Source organism: Leiobunum rupestre, chromosome 6 (genome assembly GCF_980474605.1).
Source record: "Leiobunum rupestre chromosome 6, qqLeiRupe1.1.hap1, whole genome shotgun sequence".
Lineage (NCBI taxonomy): Eukaryota > Metazoa > Arthropoda > Arachnida > Opiliones > Sclerosomatidae > Leiobunum > Leiobunum rupestre.
In genome coordinates this window covers 68,988,729-69,009,103 of record NC_143389.1, presented here as the reverse complement: position 1 = coordinate 69,009,103, position 20,375 = coordinate 68,988,729, and positions in this window count along the sequence as shown.

The following is a 20,375-nucleotide window of genomic DNA, read 5'->3' as shown; positions in this document are numbered from 1 at the left end:
CTCACGGTTATATGATCAATTGGGTACGCTTTCATAATATCATTTGAGCTAGGTTTGGTATGTTTGCTATCTGATTATTTTATTATTTCAAATATTTTCAATAAAATATTTGGTTCATATCTGACTGGCCTCATTTAATAACATAAGGGATCCGCAACCTGCATTTCAGAAATTAGCGAAAAAATTTTATAATGGGACTACGAAGTAGGTGCTGAAGCTACATAAGAGTGGAAGTGAAACAAATTAATCGTACCGATCAATTCCAATGTGCAATGTAGGTGGCTAATCCCTTTAAAAGTACAGTAATGGAGAGCAAAAGTATATATTTCAAATTGTATTAATAATTTACCATATAAACCAATTAAGTTATATCCCAGCTTCAGAAAAGTTTATATTTTAAAATATATATTTCAATAAATTTCAATGTAGTCGACGTCTAAATGCTGCATTTCACAATTCACCTTTCTTTCGTCTTGGTATAGGAGCAAATTCTTCGGGAGCGGTTTTATTGGTTCTTCACTCGTATCTTCTCCATTAGTTTGCTTCCTTACAATATTTTTCATCAAATTGAAAATATAACCGTAGGCCTTAGACACTAACTAGTCCCCCTAACTCAATGAAAACAACGAAAACAAGTTGGACAAGGCCGTAATATTAGTTCCACATGGATGAATTAATTAATTATTCTCTAAGCCTTGGCGCGTGTTAAAAGGTTTAAGCATAACGTCAGACGTAAGCTTCTGTATCTGTATTCTACGTTTGAGCTCCGGATCTCAAATCCAATAGGAACTACGAAGAAAATTCGCATACGCTCACTAACCCTTGGCGCGGGTTAAAAGAGTTAAACATAGGGTGACACTTCAGCTTCTTAACTGTATTAAAAGTTTGAGCCCCGTATCTCAAATCCAGTCCAAACTACGAAGAAAATTCGTGTAGGATCTATAAGCCTTGGCGCGTGTTAATATGGTTAAGCATTGTGCCAAACGTAAATACCTTTACCTATATTCAAAGTTTAAGCCCCATATTTCAAATCCAATAGGAACTACGAAGATTATTAATTTTTCTCTGAGCCTTGGCATTTGTCAAAAGAGTTAAGCATAGCGTCAGATGTAAGCTTCTTTATCTGTATTCTAAGTTTGGGTTCAAATCCAATAGAAACTACTCTGTTAATAACGCTTTTCCCAGGTGATTTTTGGGAACTTTCGTACTCTGCGTAAATCAACGCTCAAAATCGAAAAATGGGGGCTGTTGCGCGACCCGGTTTACCTGACAAAGCTGAAACGTGCACAGAGTGCAGAGGTATAGCAGTATTATAGATTAAAAATGAAACGGAATTTAAAAGTCAATCGGATACAAAATGATAATACTGCGTAAAAATGCAAAGCTTCGTTAATATAAAATTAAGACTGGTAAAATATCCGCAATACCCATCCTAATAACTACATCCAGTTTCAATTGTTCATTCCATATGATTTCGACCAATCATGTCACCATGGGTCAATAGATTTTTGTAAATTTTCCACACAGATAGATATGCTTAAAAAACGGGGATATCCCAGTTTTTAGTTTAAAATATTAAGAAGTTATAGAATAATCCCAGTTTAACCGAACCCCCCCCCCCCCCGCTTTTTTTTGGGTACAGCGTACCTCGATTTAAGTACCCCTTCGCTTAAAGTTTAATTACTTTTTAAACATAAATTTAATTTTGACAAAACTAGACTTTCGTAAACATTTCGGCAAGGCCTATTCAATGGCACCAACTATATAGTCCTAACGGGAATTGGTACCAGGTTATTCTATATCAAAATACAATTTTTAATTTTTGGGGGGTCTTATTCGAGGGGCTAAAAGGTCATTTTGGCGATTTAAAACGCAAAATACAATAACACTATCAGATAGCTCTAAACGAGAGCTTTAAATTAAGCATTTAAAAAAGGGATATTTTCCTAGTTTTTATTTGACGGATCAAAAACTATTTTCTTGAAATTCATCATTTTGAAATTTTTTATTATTTCAATCATACATAAAATGGTTTAAGTCTTATAGAAATTATTAATACGTATTTAACGATGTGTGAAAAATAATGATCGAATATTTTCTAAATCATAATCCTTAAGAACAAATGATCTAGCTCTGGAAGCAGCTAGTCGCTGTGGGCGTTGATATTAGTCGCAAAATCAAGTTAAGAGGTACATGACATTTGTCGTCCCGTTTAGGCCATGACAGACGGTTAGTGTCCTTTTCTCTTTTCATAAACTTTAATAGGAAATCATTTTCCTCTGGACAGGTTTCAAGTACCACTCCTATGTACCAGTCTCGATCATAAATCGCTGCTACATATTGACCTATTACCACGTCACGAAATGAAATACGCTTTTCCTCGTGCGAGTATTCTAGCGCCACTTGAACTCTTTGGCCAAAATCATCGGCAGATATTCTATACATTTGAAGTTCGGTTTTTGATGCTGGAACAAAATTTGTGGTGACTTCGAGTACCTAATATTGTACTAGATTTCGAAAGCCTCGATACAATCGCGTCTCGGTGCTGTTTAACAAGTTCTTAAGGAATATAAAAGAACTTTATGGATGGAATATGTTTGTCGGCCCACTCGAAAAACTGAACTGGTGTTAGAATTTGATTTTGCGTTGGTAAATGAAGAGAAGCTCATGAAACAAGGCGTTATGCCGTACCTCCAATCCCATCGCAAGGGCTTTTGTCATGGCTAGTGGCAAAAAAATTCCAATCAGCCGTAACGTCAAATTTGGACTCATGGTGCATAGATATATACAAATTTTACAATTTTTATATTGAGACGCGGCTCCGTCACTAAAATAATGTATATGTTTTAGGTGTGGAACAACATCTCTAAGGTATTTTACTAACACATATATATAGATATTAACAGACGCACCGTGGTCCATTTCGTCGGTAACTCTGCAGGAGCTAAGACATTTCAATTCCCCTTGGCTTTTGTAGTATGATACAAAAGGGTGAAGAGTGGCCTGGCTGTTTTTCCAATGAAAACCTTGGACAGCGTCTTGAACGACGAAAGAATAATTTTCGGCGAAATCTAATTCATCACTTTTGAAATTTTTTATTATTTCAATCATACATAAAATGGCTTAAGTCTTATAGAAATTATTAATACGTATTTAACTCGCAGCCAGAGGAGCCGGGTTCGATCCCAGCTTGTGGCACTGGGTGAAAAACTCGGAACAACTCCTTCTGCGTTGAGTTTGCAAGTTCTCTCCCCGCTGGTTTAAGGGGTTTTCCCCCGAGTTCTTCGGTTTCTTCTTCCATAAAAACTTGCCTAGGTTAACGGTAATAGTTAGTGTAGGGAGCTGTTGGCTCGATCTCGTGGCATGCAGGGCTTGCCACCACCCTCCTACGCATTGGAACCCGGCCACCTGAACTAAGGGCTTCAAAAGTCGCATGATGACTTAGGCCTAAGGTGGTGCCTTGGGTATTAGCCTAGCTGATTATTAATGATCGAATATTTTCTAAATCATAATCTTTAAGAATAAATGATCTAGCTCTGGAAGCAGTCGCTGTAGGCGTTGATATTAGTCGCACAATAAAGTTAAATGAAATAAAACCGCTACTTTTTATGTCACCCTCCAACGTTTCCACTATTGACCGCTACCTCCTATTACTTTTAAAATTTCCGCGCTGCTTAGTTGTTTTCGGAGAGGAAATTGTGGGGTCCTTCCATAAAGAACGTGTTGGAGGTTATATTCCCTTTAAGAGTTTCATGACTTTCGTGGTTTCGCTTAGGCCATGACAGACTGCCATTTTTTATACTCACCAAATACTGCAATAATTGCTATTAAACGAAAATTTATTTTAATTTTCTAAATGATTTCGGTATCATATTATTCGTGTAGATTGGTCTCTCTCTTATTTGCCTGAACTCGTTAGAAATTTCAGAAACGTACGTTTTCGACGAAATAAGCGATAAACGTGTTTCCTCTTTAATGCTTATTTCCAAGTCTCGCTTGTTTTTGTAACAAATAAAGTCGTCTGCTTATTACTCTGCAACAATCTCCAAAGGACGCGTTAATTTAATCTGACTAAGTTGCAAGGGTATCATGCCAAATTAACGGATTTCTTTTGAGATTTTAGATTAATAAATAAAAGTTCACTTTGAGTAGAATTTCAATATGGCTCTATCGACATGCTCAATAGGGGAAATCAAAAATGAATTTTGCCACAAATTAAATTTTTCAAGAAAGGTCGGATTTCATTTATTTGATGAAATTGAAAGTGAAGATCACTCGCTTATAACTAAAAGATCTGGAATCGATGCTGCACTTTTAAAAATAGTTTGTTTTCATCACTTTTCTCTTCTGGTATCTGCAAACGAAATGTTGAGATCCTTTTCGATGCCATAAAAAAATCGTAACTGGCACTTCTTTGAAAAAGGTTTTATCTGTTGAAGAGTCCGTTCTGCTCAAAGCACATACAGGTGACAATTTTAAACCTGGCCAGAAGTTATGTATATCATGTGCCATTAAGTTAGTAACCCTTGAGCACATCCAGCTAAACCAATCACAGAGTCAGAGTGAAAAACCGAAAGTGTCCCAGAAGACAGTCAGCCACTTTCCCAAACACAAGAATCGAACCAGGCGCTAGAAATCTTTAACGATTCGTTAATTGCCCTAGACACGTCACCTTTAAAAGTGCATGGTCTACACAGTCATCAACGCGCTGCTTATGCGAAACGATAAGTGGATCAAACTATGGAGGGAGTGAAATCTAAAATTTCTAGACTTCTTAATATTAGAGAAAGCGAATGTGAACCCAAAATTGCCAATGACTTTGATACCTTAATATCACAGTTAAAAGAAAAAGTGAGCAAGTCGTCAAAGCGAGTAAAATTCCAATTACTGACTTAAATTCCAAACTCGTGGCCTATTTTGAAAATAACTGAAGAGTTAATGTATCTGTGTATCTAGCGATAAAAGCGAGGCGTTTAAAGGATGATAAAATACGCGAAAAAGTAGATAAGTCCATAATTAAAAGGGATAATATAGCTAAATCCTAAACAAATTTGAAGATATTTAAAAACTTACTAATAACTCGTACCGATATAGGTCTTCGAGCAACGCGAAACTCGGATCAAATAGATCTTCGAGTAATAAACTAAATTAAAAATTAATAAAATAGCCAGAAATTCCAACGGTAGACCGGTTTCGTTCTATTTGGAACTCATCAGTACCGTGCGGGAAATCTGGCTGGCGACTATCAAATCGAAAAGAGAAACTAAGCCTAAACATTAAAAATTTCAAAACTCGTTGCATATAGCAACGGAAAGCCGAAAAGGGGGGAGTGTGGTGGAGAATAGTATATACGATAAGTTAAGTTAGAAGAAAGAATTTTTAATGTTTACGCAATTTTGGGTTCACATTCGCTTTCTCTAATATTAAGAAGTCTAGAAATTTTAGATTTCACTCCCTCCATAGTTTGATCCACTTATCGTTTCGCATAAGCAGCGCGTTGATGACTGTGTAGACCATGCACTTTTAAAGGTGACGTGTCTAGGGCAATTAACGAATCGTTAAAGATTTCTAGCGCCTGGTTCGATTCTTGTGTTTGGGAAAGTGGCTGACTGTCTTCTGGGACACTTTCGGTTTTTCACTCTGACTCTGTGATTGGTTTAGCTGGATGTGCTCAAGGGTTACTAACTTAATGGCACATGATATACATAACTTCTGGCCAGGTTTAAAATTGTCACCTGTATGTGCTTTGAGCAGAACGGACTCTTCAACAGATAAAACCTTTTTCAAAGAAGTGCCAGTTACGATTTTTTTATGGCATCGAAAAGGATCTCAACATTTCGTTTGCAGATACCAGAAGAGAAAAGTGATGAAAACAAACTATTTTTAAAAGTGCAGCATCGATTCCAGATCTTTTAGTTATAAGCGAGTGATCTTCACTTTCAATTTCATCAAATAAATGAAATCCGACCTTTCTTGAAAAATTTAATTTGTGGCAAAATTCATTTTTGATTTCCCCTATTGAGCATGTCGATAGAGCCATATTGAAATTCTACTCAAAGTGAACTTTTATTTATTAATCTAAAATCTCAAAAGAAATCCGTTAATTTGGCATGATACCCTTGCAACTTAGTCAGATTAAATTAACGCGTCCTTTGGAGATTGTTGCAGAGTAATAAGCAGACGACTTTATTTGTTACAAAAACAAGCGAGACTTGGAAATAAGCATTAAAGAGGAAACACGTTTATCGCTTATTTCGTCGAAAACGTACGTTTCTGAAATTTCTAACGAGTTCAGGCAAATAAGAGAGAGACCAATCTACACGAATAATATGATACCGAAATCATTTAGAAAATTAAAATAAATTTTCGTTTAATAGCAATTATTGCAGTATTTGGTGAGTATAAAAAATGGCAGTCTGTCATGGCCTAAGCGAAACCACGAAAGTCATGAAACTCTTAAAGGGAATATAACCTCCAACACGTTCTTTATGGAAGGACCCCACAATTTCCTCTCCGAAAACAACTAAGCAGCGCGGAAATTTTAAAAGTAATAGGAGGTAGCGGTCAATAGTGGAAACGTTGGAGGGTGACATAAAAAGTAGCGGTTTTATTTCATTTAACTTGATTTTGCGACTAATATCAACGCCTACAGCGACTGCTTCCAGAGCTAGATCATTTATTCTTAAAGATTATGATTTAGAAAATATTCGATCATTATTCATCACACATCGTTAAATACGTATTAATAATTTCTATAAGACTTAAGCCATTTTATGTATGATTGAAATAATAAAAAATTTCAAAAGTGATGAATTTCCAGAAAATAGTTTTTGATCCGTCAAATAAAAACTAGGAAAACACCCCTTTTTTAAGGGCTTATTTTAAAGCTCTTGTTTAGAGCTATCTGATAGTGTTATTGTATTTTGCGTTTTAAATCGCCCACATGACCTTTTAGCCCCTCGAATAAGACCCCCCAAAAATTAAAATTTAGATTTTGATATCGAATAACCTGATACCAATTCCCGTTAGGACTATATAGTTGGTGCCATTGAATAGGCCTTGCCGAAATGTTTACGAAAGTCTAGTTTTGTTAAAATTAAATTTATGTTTAAAAAGTAATTAAACTTTAAGCGAAGGGGTACTTAAATCGAGGTACGCGGTTCCCAAAAAAAAGGGGGGGGGTTCGGTTAAACTGGGATTATTCTATAACTTCTTAATATTTTAAACTAAAAACTGGGATATCCCCGTTTTTTAAGCATATCTATCTGTGTGGAAAATTTACAAAAATCTATTGACCCATGGTGACATGATTGGTCGAAATCATATGGAATGAACAATTGAAACTGGATGTAGTTATAAGGATGGGTATTGCAATGCCGATCGTAATAACTACATCAAGTTTCAAAGTTATACCTCAAATCGCACGCGAATAGCGTTGGCCATACACGGCTCCGTTAAGTAAGTGTCACACTTATTTGTTACTTATGGCCATGCACGGTTCCGTTAAGTAAGTGTCACCCTTATTTGTTATTTCTGGTCATACACGGCTTCGATAAGTATGTGTCACACTTTTTTGTGCCTTCTGGCCATACACGGCTTCGATAAATAAGTGTCACACTTATTTGTTACTTCTGGCCATACACGGCTTCGATATGTAGGTCACGCACTCTGCGTAAGTGTCACACTTATTTATTTCTTCTGGCCATACGCGGCTTAGAGAAGTAAGTTACGCACTCTGCGTAAGGCAAAAACGAACGCCAGCGGGAAAGTGGTTTAAGTGGCGCCCAAGGGCCCCTAATTTTTCTAGGGCGCCATAACTTAGCACACCATTAAAAGTAAGACAAATACGTATTTTAAAAAAGAAATCAATTTTTTATGTCACTTAGTTCGGTAATAATTAGAGTGCGTAAATCAATGCTCAAAATCGAAAAAGGGGGTGTAGCGCCCCCCGTTTAAATTACAGAGTTGAAATTTGCACAAAGTGTAGAGGGATAGCAGTAATATGGATTAGAGGAGAAACTGCGTATTTTTAAAAAAAGTGTATAATGGGGGTCGGAAAGAAGGGGCTGGCAAATCGCCGTTAACTACTTTTAAGCCGGGAGACTTGGTTGTGCAGTTAGTGGAAACCCTATTAAGTACTCTTAGAGAAAACGGCGTAGTTATGTCAACCCGTTAAAAAGATAGGGAAGGTGTTGCAAATATGGACGACGACGACGACGCCAACACTTCACAACATTCTAACGACAACAATATATATATATATATCTAAGTTCGTCTAATATATTAAACAACAAATTAATGTAACCTGGACCTTTCCTTTACCACACAATAAAAACACTAAATACACTAATAAACAAAATGCGGGGGAAATTATTATTTATTTTCTCTTGATGTCGAGGGAATATTTCTATTAGAATCTTGTGATGATTAGGCCACCACGACTATGGTTACTTACTTTTTATTCCAAATACTATGTCATGAGCGGGGGATTTTAAACACAGAATAATACACTTTGACCACAGACTCTCTAATAAAATTATTTATTTCGGTTTTCCATAGGATCAGTCCCGCCGTTCGTGAATTCTGGCATTTTATGTCTCTAATAAGGGGTGGGGGGGGGGCAAAAAATACACTGACACTGAATAATAAAACACTACAATTAAAAATACTACAATTAATTTGGTGACACTTAAACTTTTAAATAAACAAAACACTGACTCAAATGATATTGGCGAGGCTAAAAACGAACAAAAAATACAATCATCCTAATGGTATAAAAATACGGTGCGGATTGAACTCTCAGCCTCGTGGGTATTTGTTTTTATTACCTTTCCTCGGACACTAGCGAGGGATTACACCTTTTTTTCTAAGATTTCTTCTCTACGTTTCACTAGCTACTTCAGATTTTGACCCTGGGTACTCTACAAAGGCGGGAGGGAGTGGAAATTTTCTTCTTATCACTTGATTTCAACATCCTCCTCTACGTTGTCGACTCTCCGTTTACGCGTTTTAATTCACTTTTTTCTCAATTCTCTTTTTACTCTTTATTACCAGTCTATGGTTTCTTCTTATACTTTCTTTTCTTTATTCTGACTTCTTTACAAACTGACGGGGCCGTAGGTACATCGGATTTCGGTCCGACATGTCTGGCTAGGCGAGGGAATCGGTCTCTTGCATCTGGTTTTCCTCTCTCGGGATTGTTGGGTTATCGGTGAGCAACAGGTTGCATGAGGCTGGCGAAGACATTGCTCTTCGTGGATCTTCTACTGCTTTGATTCGCGATGGGATTTTAGTTCGCGACTTGAGCGAGGGATTCAGCGAGATAACTTTTATTTTAAGTTACATCGAATATTCGAGTGCGACGTAATCGCGTATTATTTTATGGCTTCTCTCGCACTCCGAGAATCCAAGTTCTTCTGACCCTTGGGAATCAGAAGTCTCCTTCGTGTCTCTAGCACAATCAGAATTCTGACCTTTTGGGGCTCTGTCGTCTGGTTTTGTTCTGGGGATTGTTGGGCGAACATGAAAATGGTTCCCTGAGATCTGTTAGCTTAGTTAATATTGATAGTCTTGTCTTTTGTCTGACTCATACTTCGGAAAAGTTTTATGGAATAACTTGGGTCATATGACATTGAGAAAAACTTTGATTAGCACTATTAACGAGGCATTTTATTTTAGCTTTGCTGAAGGCCGGGATTTAGTAAATAATTTATTTTACGTGAACTGTTCAATTAATGAAATTAATTTTATATTTTATGGCGAGCGTAGATAGACTTCTATTATCTATATAAACTATATTTAATTCGTATGTGGCTTTTAAAAGTTATTTAAGTTTTTATTTTAACATTCATTTTAGGTATAAATAACAACTGGGATTAATTTATATTAAATGGATTTTTGAATTCTAAGACATTTGGTATATTGGACTTGAAGAATACTTAAGATAAACTATCAATAAAGATGGTCAAGAGAGCGGGGGGAAATGTAATGGCAAAAGTAAGCATCACAAAAAAAATGTAAGTAGGCGGGGAAAGTGAGCCTGAAGTGTTACATACTCTCAAATGTTTAAGAAGATTTGATACTGCATTCGTTTGAGCCGTGAGAATAGTACTGGATTAAAACATACATTTTGCTTTAACGTTGTTCGTAATTTTGTGAAAGCTAACTATTTTAAAAAATAATCCATAAACATTTTTTTTAAATTAAAATAATCCAACTGTTGCGGAGATGTATCCATTTTAGCAAAACAGATAAAACTGGTTAAATGCCAAACAAAAAACCATCTCCTCTAAACACAAAGCCGCTATATTCAGTACGGCAGCAGTAGACAACTCACCGGAATTACGTGCTTGTTTAAAAACATCTGAAATCCACAATAACAATATGGGAAAGTGTCACAAAAATAACATCATATATTGGATTGTAATATGATTATGGTTAAAAGTTATTTATAGTATTTAAAATACAATACTTAATACTTTATCACAAATTATTTAAAATACCATACTTTATACTTTATCAAAATGTATTTAAAATAAAATTCAAAATTATTTATCAAAAAGTATTTAAAATAAAATGATAAATACTTTATCAAAAAAGTATTTAAAATAAAATACGAAATACTAAAAATGTATTTAAATACTACCCAACACGGCTTTTAATGCTTTATATGTGATCTCTTTAAAATCAATACCAACGTAGATATTAGTGTAAAAACATTTTGGGAGTGTTTTTGTACGCATAAAAAAATTGGCCGTACAACCAACTGTTAAGGACTTTGGACACAATGTACATTAAGACTAAATAAAGGCATATGAAAAATTCAGTCCGGGAAAAGTTTTACCGTAAAATGATTTATAACAATATATTTCCGACAAGGCTACTAAAAATACATGGTTATAAAAATGAACGAAAATATATTGGAAACAGCGCGCACAGAAAGACAGTTTTTCTGCTGAGTTAGCTGACCTACGAACTGGCCGGAAGATAGACAAGGAATCTAAAATCCACTCTCTTCACCCATTTCTCGACAACGATAGATTACACTGCATAGGAGGGCGTTTGATTTCTTGTGTAACTCATGGACTAATTAACAACAGGGAGGCCCAGATCTATAACATTTCTCTATAAAGACCCCAAAAAAAAGTGTTAACGCGTTCAGCAGCGTTGCCAGGCAAATTTTTTTTATCCTGGTGATTCAAACGTCATAAACAGGAAACAGATTTTTAACGGTTTTAGCGGTTGTGATTTCAATTTTCAGATTGTTGTTTACAAAGGCAACCCCAAACGCCTCTCATAACCATCCATGTTATCACGTTAAATAACTATAATTATTATTTTAGTATAATTGGTATAGTTTAATGATATTTTTTCCACCTCCGATTCTAAGATAGATTCGAAATTATTCATCATCAAAAAAAGGAAAACAACTATTAAGCCTTGGTACAATCATTTATATTTATGAGTAATAATAATTACCGTAAGAAATTTGGGAATTGCTTTCAGACGGTAAGCAGAAAATTTTACTATTTGTACGATTGAAAAAGCTCGACATTCTAAATTTTTACGACGATTCATTTAAAAGACTAAAATATTAGCACCGCATGGTAATCTCGTGGTTAAAATTTTTAATTCCAAGCATTCCAAGGAAGCTTCTTGCCCTATTTTACTCCCCCCGCCTATTTTGAATCACCAGCCTATACAAGCATTTCCTGTTATGCCCGCGAGTACCGCTAGAGTGCGTCGATGCTTGTTCTTTTTACTTTTTCCCCGGGCTGGACCGTCCCTGTTGTTAATTAGTCCATGTGTAACTCCATGCCGGCTTCTTTCAGAATTTCGATTGACTTCTGGGATATTTTGTGAGCCATTTTGGAGTTCTTTGCGATAGAGAGAACAATCCCTTAGCGATGAAATCGCAGACAGCAGGTTCCGTTTCTCGATATTTTTTAAAGTTGGTGTCTTATAGTTTCGGCTAGCATGAACGGACTGGAAGTGACTCCAAAAGGGAAACGAGTCATACGGATGATACGGTTTATAAGAAGATCTGAGCTAACGGTCGGGTCTTTAACATTCACCCACAGAAAGCGGACTGCGTCTCGGTCTTCTTCCACGATTGATATTTGCAAGAAGGCTTTGGTGATGTTGGCGTATCAGATCGTCTAGCAGTTCAGGGTTCAGGTTGGGCCCTTTTTCCAGGCAGTCGTTGAAAGATTGTTTCTGGAGTGCGTGTGAGGACGCGTCGTAAACAACACGAAGCTTTGTTGTTTCGCTGGCTTCCCGCCTGACTTCTCGGTGGGCAAGATAGTATATGGTTTTCTCCTTGTCTTCCGATAGCGATGCTTTCACTCTTTCAACTACGCCCGAGTTCACTTGGTCTTTGATTACATCGTTGTAATCCATAAATAAGACTGGATTGGCGTGGGGTTTCCTTAATAGGTTTTGAGTTCGCCTTCTGGCGACCGACAGATTGTCTTCGAGTTTAAGTTTATTTGGCTGCCAAGGAAAAGAGGCCTCGTAGCGTCCCTTTTTTAGGACAATAGCTTTTTCGAAAGATGTTAATACCTCGCTATGCTCGGGAGATCGAGATTCGGAGTCGATTATACCGATAGAGTCCAGTTCCCAGAAGGCTCGTATTTGATCGGATACTTGATCTTCTTCAGAGCGGGATTACTCCTATTGCTGAGGAAGGGACCATCGTAGGGTTTGAAGAAAGACGTTTGAATTTCAAATGCGCTATTCCCCAATATTCATCTGAGCCCAAAAGCCAATCGATAGATGATGCTTTGTTTTGCTCGTTGTCTTCTACCGCGTCTACCAAGTAGAGTCCTCTCCTTTTCATTTCCTCCACGACACCAGCACTGGGTACAGAGAAAACAGCTTCGCTGATTTCCCTTTTTCCATACGAATGCGTCGATCATAACGCGCCGTTTTGGGTCGAAAACGCAAGAAAGTTCGAGGCGAACTTTTCTTCTTTTGCTGCGTATAGGCTCAAATCCATCAAAGGGGCAAACGTCAAATTCTTCTTCACTGATGATGGGTAGATTCAGGCTGCTGGAATTGCTTTCCTTAATAATAGTGACCTAACTCCCGTTGTCGGGGAGGCAGCGAAGCTTTTTGGTACTTCCACCCTTTGGAGTTTTAGCTAAAGCTTGAGCCATTTGAAGTAAGCCCATCTTGTCTCCTTTGGTTTCAGTCGATCCAACGTGATTAGTGGCTACTTTAGCGGGAGCTGAAGCCGAGGAATCTTTTCTCACCTCCACATCATCTCCTTCTTCCTCGCACAGCGTGACGTGGTGTCTGCGCTCACAGTTTGAGCAGTTTCGTTTGAAGTCGCAGTTCTTTGTATGATGCTTACTCCTGAGACAAATATATCAGCGCTGTTTCTTAAAAACGGTTTCTTTTCTTTCCACGAGTGTTCGCACCTTGCATTCGAACGTTTTGTGGCCCGGATCATCGCAATAAAACAGGTTTTAATTTAGGCTTTGCCATTTGAAGCACCGACGTGAAGCGCGAAAGCTGTAGAGGGCTGACGTGAATTATGGCCTCGACTTTCGACCCGTGAGTTGGAAAAGGATTTAGGGAAGGTTTTGGGTGTGAAGTCATGATTAGAATTAGCGGAAGCACGCTCGCGAAATCCAATTTCTTTGCGTATAAAAGACTAGATCATCGACAGTATACGTTTTACAATCATATGCCCGATTAAAATCAACAGAAATTTCCGAGGGTAACATTTTTGTTAAGACATGGCATAGCAAAACCCCGTACGATGTGGAAACCACCCTTAAAGATTGTTAACTACGAAATTTCACTTCACAGGTGTCGTACAAACGTTTTAGACCGTCAACATCACTTGCCCTTTTAACAGGTGTCAGACTTCTTAAAATGTCAATGAGTATCTTCAATAAGTTTAGTGTCTCCAAATCCGTCTAAGATAATTTTAACAGCCGCATCATCATTTTGTTCAGTTATAGCCCGACGATTGCCGTGGTGGCTTTTCCAATCAAAAAGGATTTTAGATAAGAAAACTTGGCTGATTTTGTTAGACTCGCATTGTTGTGGATGCTCGCTGCGTATTCAGTCCATAAGGTAAGCCAGTTCCCTGGATCCCCGTTGAATTTTCTGAGTTCCAATTTCAGTAGGCGTATCCTCGGTGTGGTGGTAATTTGCGCCGTAGAGTTAGCCCCACCAAGGAGGATAAGAGGCAAAGAGAAAAACTGGCGTATCTTGATTCTGGCCATGCGCATTAGATCCTAGCTCGGCTTCAAATTTTCTATTCCGTCAAGGTCAAATTTAATAGCTGTTATCTATACGGTGCCATTGGAATTCAGTCCTTCACGGAAAAGAAAAAGGCTGGCGCGTCTTTCGATTTATTTTAAACGCGCCAATGCTGTCGGTGTTTTTATTATACAGGAGGTACGGCGGGTTACCTATCCTCTTATACAGTATCCTTGGCCCCACTTCCTTGCCGTAGTACTGGCAGCGACGCATTATTGACCTGCACAGATTGAGCGTTTAGAGTTGGCTATGAAAGTTGCAGCTTTGAAAGAAGGTGAGTAGTGGACAGACGGTATTCCAAAATGAGTATTGGCAGCAGACATCGAAATCATCCTCGAGCACTAGGTCTCCGTCGATTAGGCGCTCAATTACATTATTCAGTTCCTCCAAATTTGGTTCTTTATCGTTATGAAGCAGAATCGCGTTTTCCAGGTTTACCGCGTCAGGTACAGCTGCCTTGAGTTCCGTTTTGATAGCGTTAATAGCTTTAACCCCGAAAATCTCCGTGCTCTACGAACTCGAGGACAATAACAAATTTTCCTTTCTGCGTTCGAGAAGCTTTTTCATCCCTTCCTCGGGGCCCATTCGGGTGGGCCAACAAAGTTGTTTTTGATTTTTCATAATTGTCGCTTTAATGTATCAATTTTTGTTCTTATTGAAATTTAGTATTAAAAATTCACTGTGATTCAGTGTTTCCACTTTGCGGGGGAAAATACGTTTTCGGCGAAAACTGTCTTGGTGAGCACCAGTCCTTTTAAAACCGGCGAAAAGGCGAAAAAGGGGCGAAAACCATTGAAAACGGCGAAATTTGCGGCGACAATATTTTTCGATATTTTCAGTCAGAAAAAGTAAAAAATCATAGACTCTGTAGTCCCCCTACTGTGCCCCTAATGGCAACCCATTCCATTTTATTTGGCAGAGATAAACTTGATCTAAAATGTTTTTTATTTAAAAAACAAATAGTTACCTTTTGTAAAAATTAAATATTTTGCCTAAATCTAAGGTTTAAAATAAAGATAAGAAACATGCAATGACACTTAAGGAAATTAAGGTAAATCTATGGGGGGAAGTTGTGACGAAAACGGTGTCGAAAATCGACTATAGAACCGGCGAAAACTGGTAAAATTTCCCTTAAAATAGGCGAAAACCTTTACCGCAGAGTGGAAACAATGCTGTGCTTGCTAACGTTTGTAATCAAACCCTACTCTTTAATTAATTCGCGCTAGAATTAATTAGTACTAAAATCTTTTTAAGTCGGGATTTTAGTAACACTATAGTTCTCCCACTCTGAGCTAAGACTACTCAAAATTTCCCACCACATTTACAAAGTGAAACCCTAAAGTTACTTTACTATGTATGTAGGCTCAGAAGTTGAATGCTAAGTATGATATCTGCACTGGCAAAAAGTTTCCGTTTACAAGTTCTGACTATTTTAAAACATTTCCTAATATTTCCTATAATTATAGGTAAATCTTCGTTAAAGTTGCGCATTTAATTGATAGTAAATACCATGTTCAAGGTTTTTAACAATCATTGTAATTAACACATTGAACTTTAACAAAATCACCTTAAGCATTAATTTTTACGATACCAGAAGGTAGGTCTCCAAATGTAAATTAATTAAAGAAAACCAAGCTTAGACCGATGTTTAAAGCTAAACTTTATAGGTAATATTTTTTTAATAATAACTTAGCTATGCTAATACCCAAGACTTTTAATGCCTTTTAATAAGGTGGCCGAGTTAATTTACGTAAGAGATTGGTGGAGACTGTCCAAGCTAATTTGTAAGGCTGGGCGAATAGCACTTTAAGCCTGTCGAAACGAATATCGAATACCCAATTTTTTTTAATCGAATACCGAGACGATTAGTAGTTTTCGAACCAAATATTTAGGTTTTATGGAAATACTACCTCATCGAATATTCGTCTAATAACAGGCCCAAATATTAGTCGAACAACCGGTCTACTATTCGAAACATTTTAAATTTGAATATCCAAGTGGTAGAACTGAATGATCAAAAGACGACATAGGTCACCTATATTCGACAAAATAGTTAGGCCTATTATTAGATGAATGATTTATAAGGTAGTATTTGCATTAAGCCTAAATTAAAACAAACTAGCTGTACCCACAAAAAATGATCTGTTGACAGCCAACTGACCAATAACCTACGCTCATATACAGGGTGTCTCAATTTGCTCGATCAGGCCATTTTTCTCAAAATGTATTTATGCTAGGGTTCTGAAATTTTCAGGGTTTATTTGTTAGGTATGGAAGGTTGTGGTTAGAAAAATCGAACGATTTTGTGCCGTTTTGGAAAATTTATTTTTTCACCGGTAGGTGTCACGCAAAATGTTTCAATAGAAAAGTTGTAGGGCATTTTGGTTCGGTTGAAAAAGACTAGTGTTGGGCCCAAACCGATATGAAATCGGTATCGGTCACCGATATCGCGATTTTCCCGATTAATCGGTTCGCGTCTAAAATACCGATTTCACTCGATTATAAAAAAAAACTTCCGATGCCGATTTTACCCGATTTTTTCCCGATTATTTAAAACCGATTTTGAAATTGAAAGTATAATTTCAATTTTAAATGTACCTAAGTGAGGTAAATAACTAAATATTAAAAATTTAAGTTATTTTGATTTTTTTCTAAATTCGATCAGCTATTCTCAAAATACAACCCACCCTTCATTTTATTTAGACCCCTGGCAATGGGTTTTACAATTCATTAGTCATAACTAATGAGTCATTAGTAATGACTAATGAATTGTACAATCGGCAAAAAGAAATCGGTATAAAATCGATATCGGTGAAAATCGGTAAAAAATCGGGAAAATCAGTATCGGTGGCGATTTGCCATATCGGTAAAAAAAATCGGTATCGGTATCGGTTGAAACATGAAATCGGTATCGGTATCGGAATCGGTTAAATTACAAATAATAATTAGCCCAAGTGACAAATGTTTTTTAATGACTTCTACAAAATGTTTTCAAAAAATGCCACCTTCTGATGCAATGCACAAATATGCACGATGTTGCATATTGCGAAATGCTCCCCGAACCATTTCTGGAGTCACCCGGCGACATGCTTCGATGATTCTTTGTCGTAAATCTTCAACGCTCGTCACAGGTGTTTGGTATACGTAGTCCTTTACGAATCCCCAAATAAAAAAGTCGAATGGTGTTGGATCAGGGGATCTTGCAGGCCAACGAACAGGACCAGTTCTTCCGATCCATCTTCCAGGAAACTCGTCGTTTAGATATGCAACCACGTCACGATATTGGTGAGGTGGCGCCCCATCTTGCTGGAACCTGATGCGTCTGTACTCGGCCAGAGGAATGTCGTCCAACACGTTGGATATTTCATTTTGAAGGAACTCCAAGTAGGTTTGACCGTTCAGACGATTTGGCAGGAAGAACGGGCCAATAATTCTGTCACCTAACAGACCAGCCCACACATTTAAGCGAAACTGCACTTGGTGGCGGTGAGGAAATCCCCAGTGTGGATTCTCGTAGTCCCACATATGTTGGTTTTGACGGTTGAAAGGCCCATCTCTTCCGAATGAACATTCGTCAGACATCAGTAGTTGATCGTGAAAATCCTGGTGTGCGTCAGCCATGAGGCAAAACCAATTGCAGAAGTCGAGTCGGCGCTGTCTATCACCATCATGCAGTCCTTGGTGAAGTGTCGCTCGATAAGGATGAAAATGGTGTCTTTTGAGTGTTCTCCAAACGTAGTTTCGATCCAACCCTAAGTCAAAGCTGGCAGTCCTGACGCTCGCTCGAGGATAGGCGACGAAGTAGGCAAGTATGGTGTTTTCCATGTCGATGTCCTGGAGACAACGACCACGAAACCTTGGATTGATATTACCCCAGTTGTCGAAGTCGCGGACCACTCTAAGAACCGTCGTATGACTTGGTCTGCAATTGAGCGCGCTGATCTCGAGTGTAAAGAGGCATACTGGACAACAATCGGCCAAGCTGAGATAATGTTTCAACTTTGAAATGTAAACGCTTTAAATACTACTCGGACAATTGATATTGTTAAAAAACAACAAAAGAAAAATAAGCGTAATTTTTGGTCTACAAATCTTTGTTTGATGATCTTACTCGTAACCACGTCGAAATGGAAGACGCGGTCTTTGTCTACTTTGTCTAATTAGGTGTTGAACGTAATAATTTTCTTTAAGAATAACTTTTTGCAGATCTGATTATTAACTACATAGCTGAAAGCATAAGTTCCCTAAAATAAATGTACATGTGTGCTGTGATTATGTACGATTGTTTACGTTAAAGGCTATTGCCTGCTAGTACAACTTGTTTTTCCCCCGACCTCCAAACTCAGTGAAAAATAGGTCTTTTTCAACCGAACCAAAATTATTTTTACACTTTCGACTATGCCCTACAACTTTTCTATCGAAACATTTTGCGTGACACCTACCGGTGAAAAAATTAATTTTCCAAAACGGCACAAAATCGTTCAATTTTTCTGAAAGTTAGTAACCAAAGCCTTCCATACCTAACAAATAAACCCTGAAAATTTCAGAACCCTAGAAACAATACATTTTGAGAAAAATGGCCTGATCGAGCAACTTGAGACACCCTTTAGAATAGCCTGTATATTCTTCAATTAGTCAATCGCCAAGTGAGAGTTTACCATAGAAATATCTTGGCTTCACCCTCCCAATAGACAGCCATGCGATGGCACAGGCTGATTTGGAGGCCGAATATTTATCGAATAATGAAGACCGAATAATAAAAATAATATTCGATATTTTATCGAATGCGAAAAGAGGCTTGAAACGAATATCGAGACGGTTATTCGTCTCAATATTTTACTGAATTGTTCAGGTAATTCGGTTATTCGCCCAACCTTACTAATTTGTTTTTAGAAATCTTTCTTCACTGTTAAGACTGAGGCTTTTGTAACAAAGCTCGATATTATATGCTTATGAAGAGAAATATATAATGTAAAAAAACATCGTGGGCTAGTGCAAAATACTAATAACACCAATTAATTAAATCGAATAACAAATCGAATAGCATTCAAATAGTCGAAAATTCGTAAATGAGAGTAGGATCCATTGGAAATTTTCCTGAACGCTTAAGTGTAACCAAGAACTATTCTCAAATTCAGGCAATTATCTGGCACCATCTAGTACTAATTACATTTTCTATAGTCGTTGACAATGGAGTCTTTAAATTGTAAATTATAATTATTATTTGTTGTTATCATTATTATTTTTATTTTAATAATTATAAGTAATGATAATGAAAATTTAAAAATATATTGGACCATTTTGGAATCTTCAATTAGGCAAGATATCCCACTTTCACATTTTTAAGAATCAATATGGCACTACAGATATATTTTAAGGCTTTTTCATTGCATGGAGTATAAGAAGCGCTGGCGTGAAATTTTCGATGCCCACAAAATTTCTGGCGTAGTCAAATATCAAGGTGTTACGACCACTTTTCGCGAAGCCGAATTTCCTAATATCATAAGAAGTAGTGTCATTGAGTGTTCGAGAAAGGTACAGAGAGTTATATCAGAGTTATAAAAATAATTTTTATTTTATTGATTTTATAAGAAAATGCAATTCTACCGTTAGTACCTTTATTTATTATATTAATTTATGCGTTATAATTTTACTTTATAAAATAATAATTAATATTTAATATAGCGGACTTCTGATTGGGTCTCATTCTTGGGTACCAAATACGGTTGAGAAATGTCCGCCTAAAACCGGTTGAGACAACGTAATTTTATTCCTCATTTTAACCAAATAAAAACGTTTTTCACGTAGCGTCTATTAAACGGAATATATAAAACGTATTTAAAACGTTTGATCAACTCTTCAAAATGGTAAATTCAACGGTATTCAACTATTTTAATTGAAATAATAAACAAGTTGACAAGCCAAAATATACCTCAAGGACTTACTAATAACTCATACCGATAGGTCTTCGAGCAACGCGAAACTCGGATCTAATAGATCTTCGAGTAATAAACTAAATTAAAAATAAATAAAATAGCCAGAAATTCCAACGGTCCATAATTAAAAGGGATAATATAGCTAAATCCTAAAGACCTATCGGT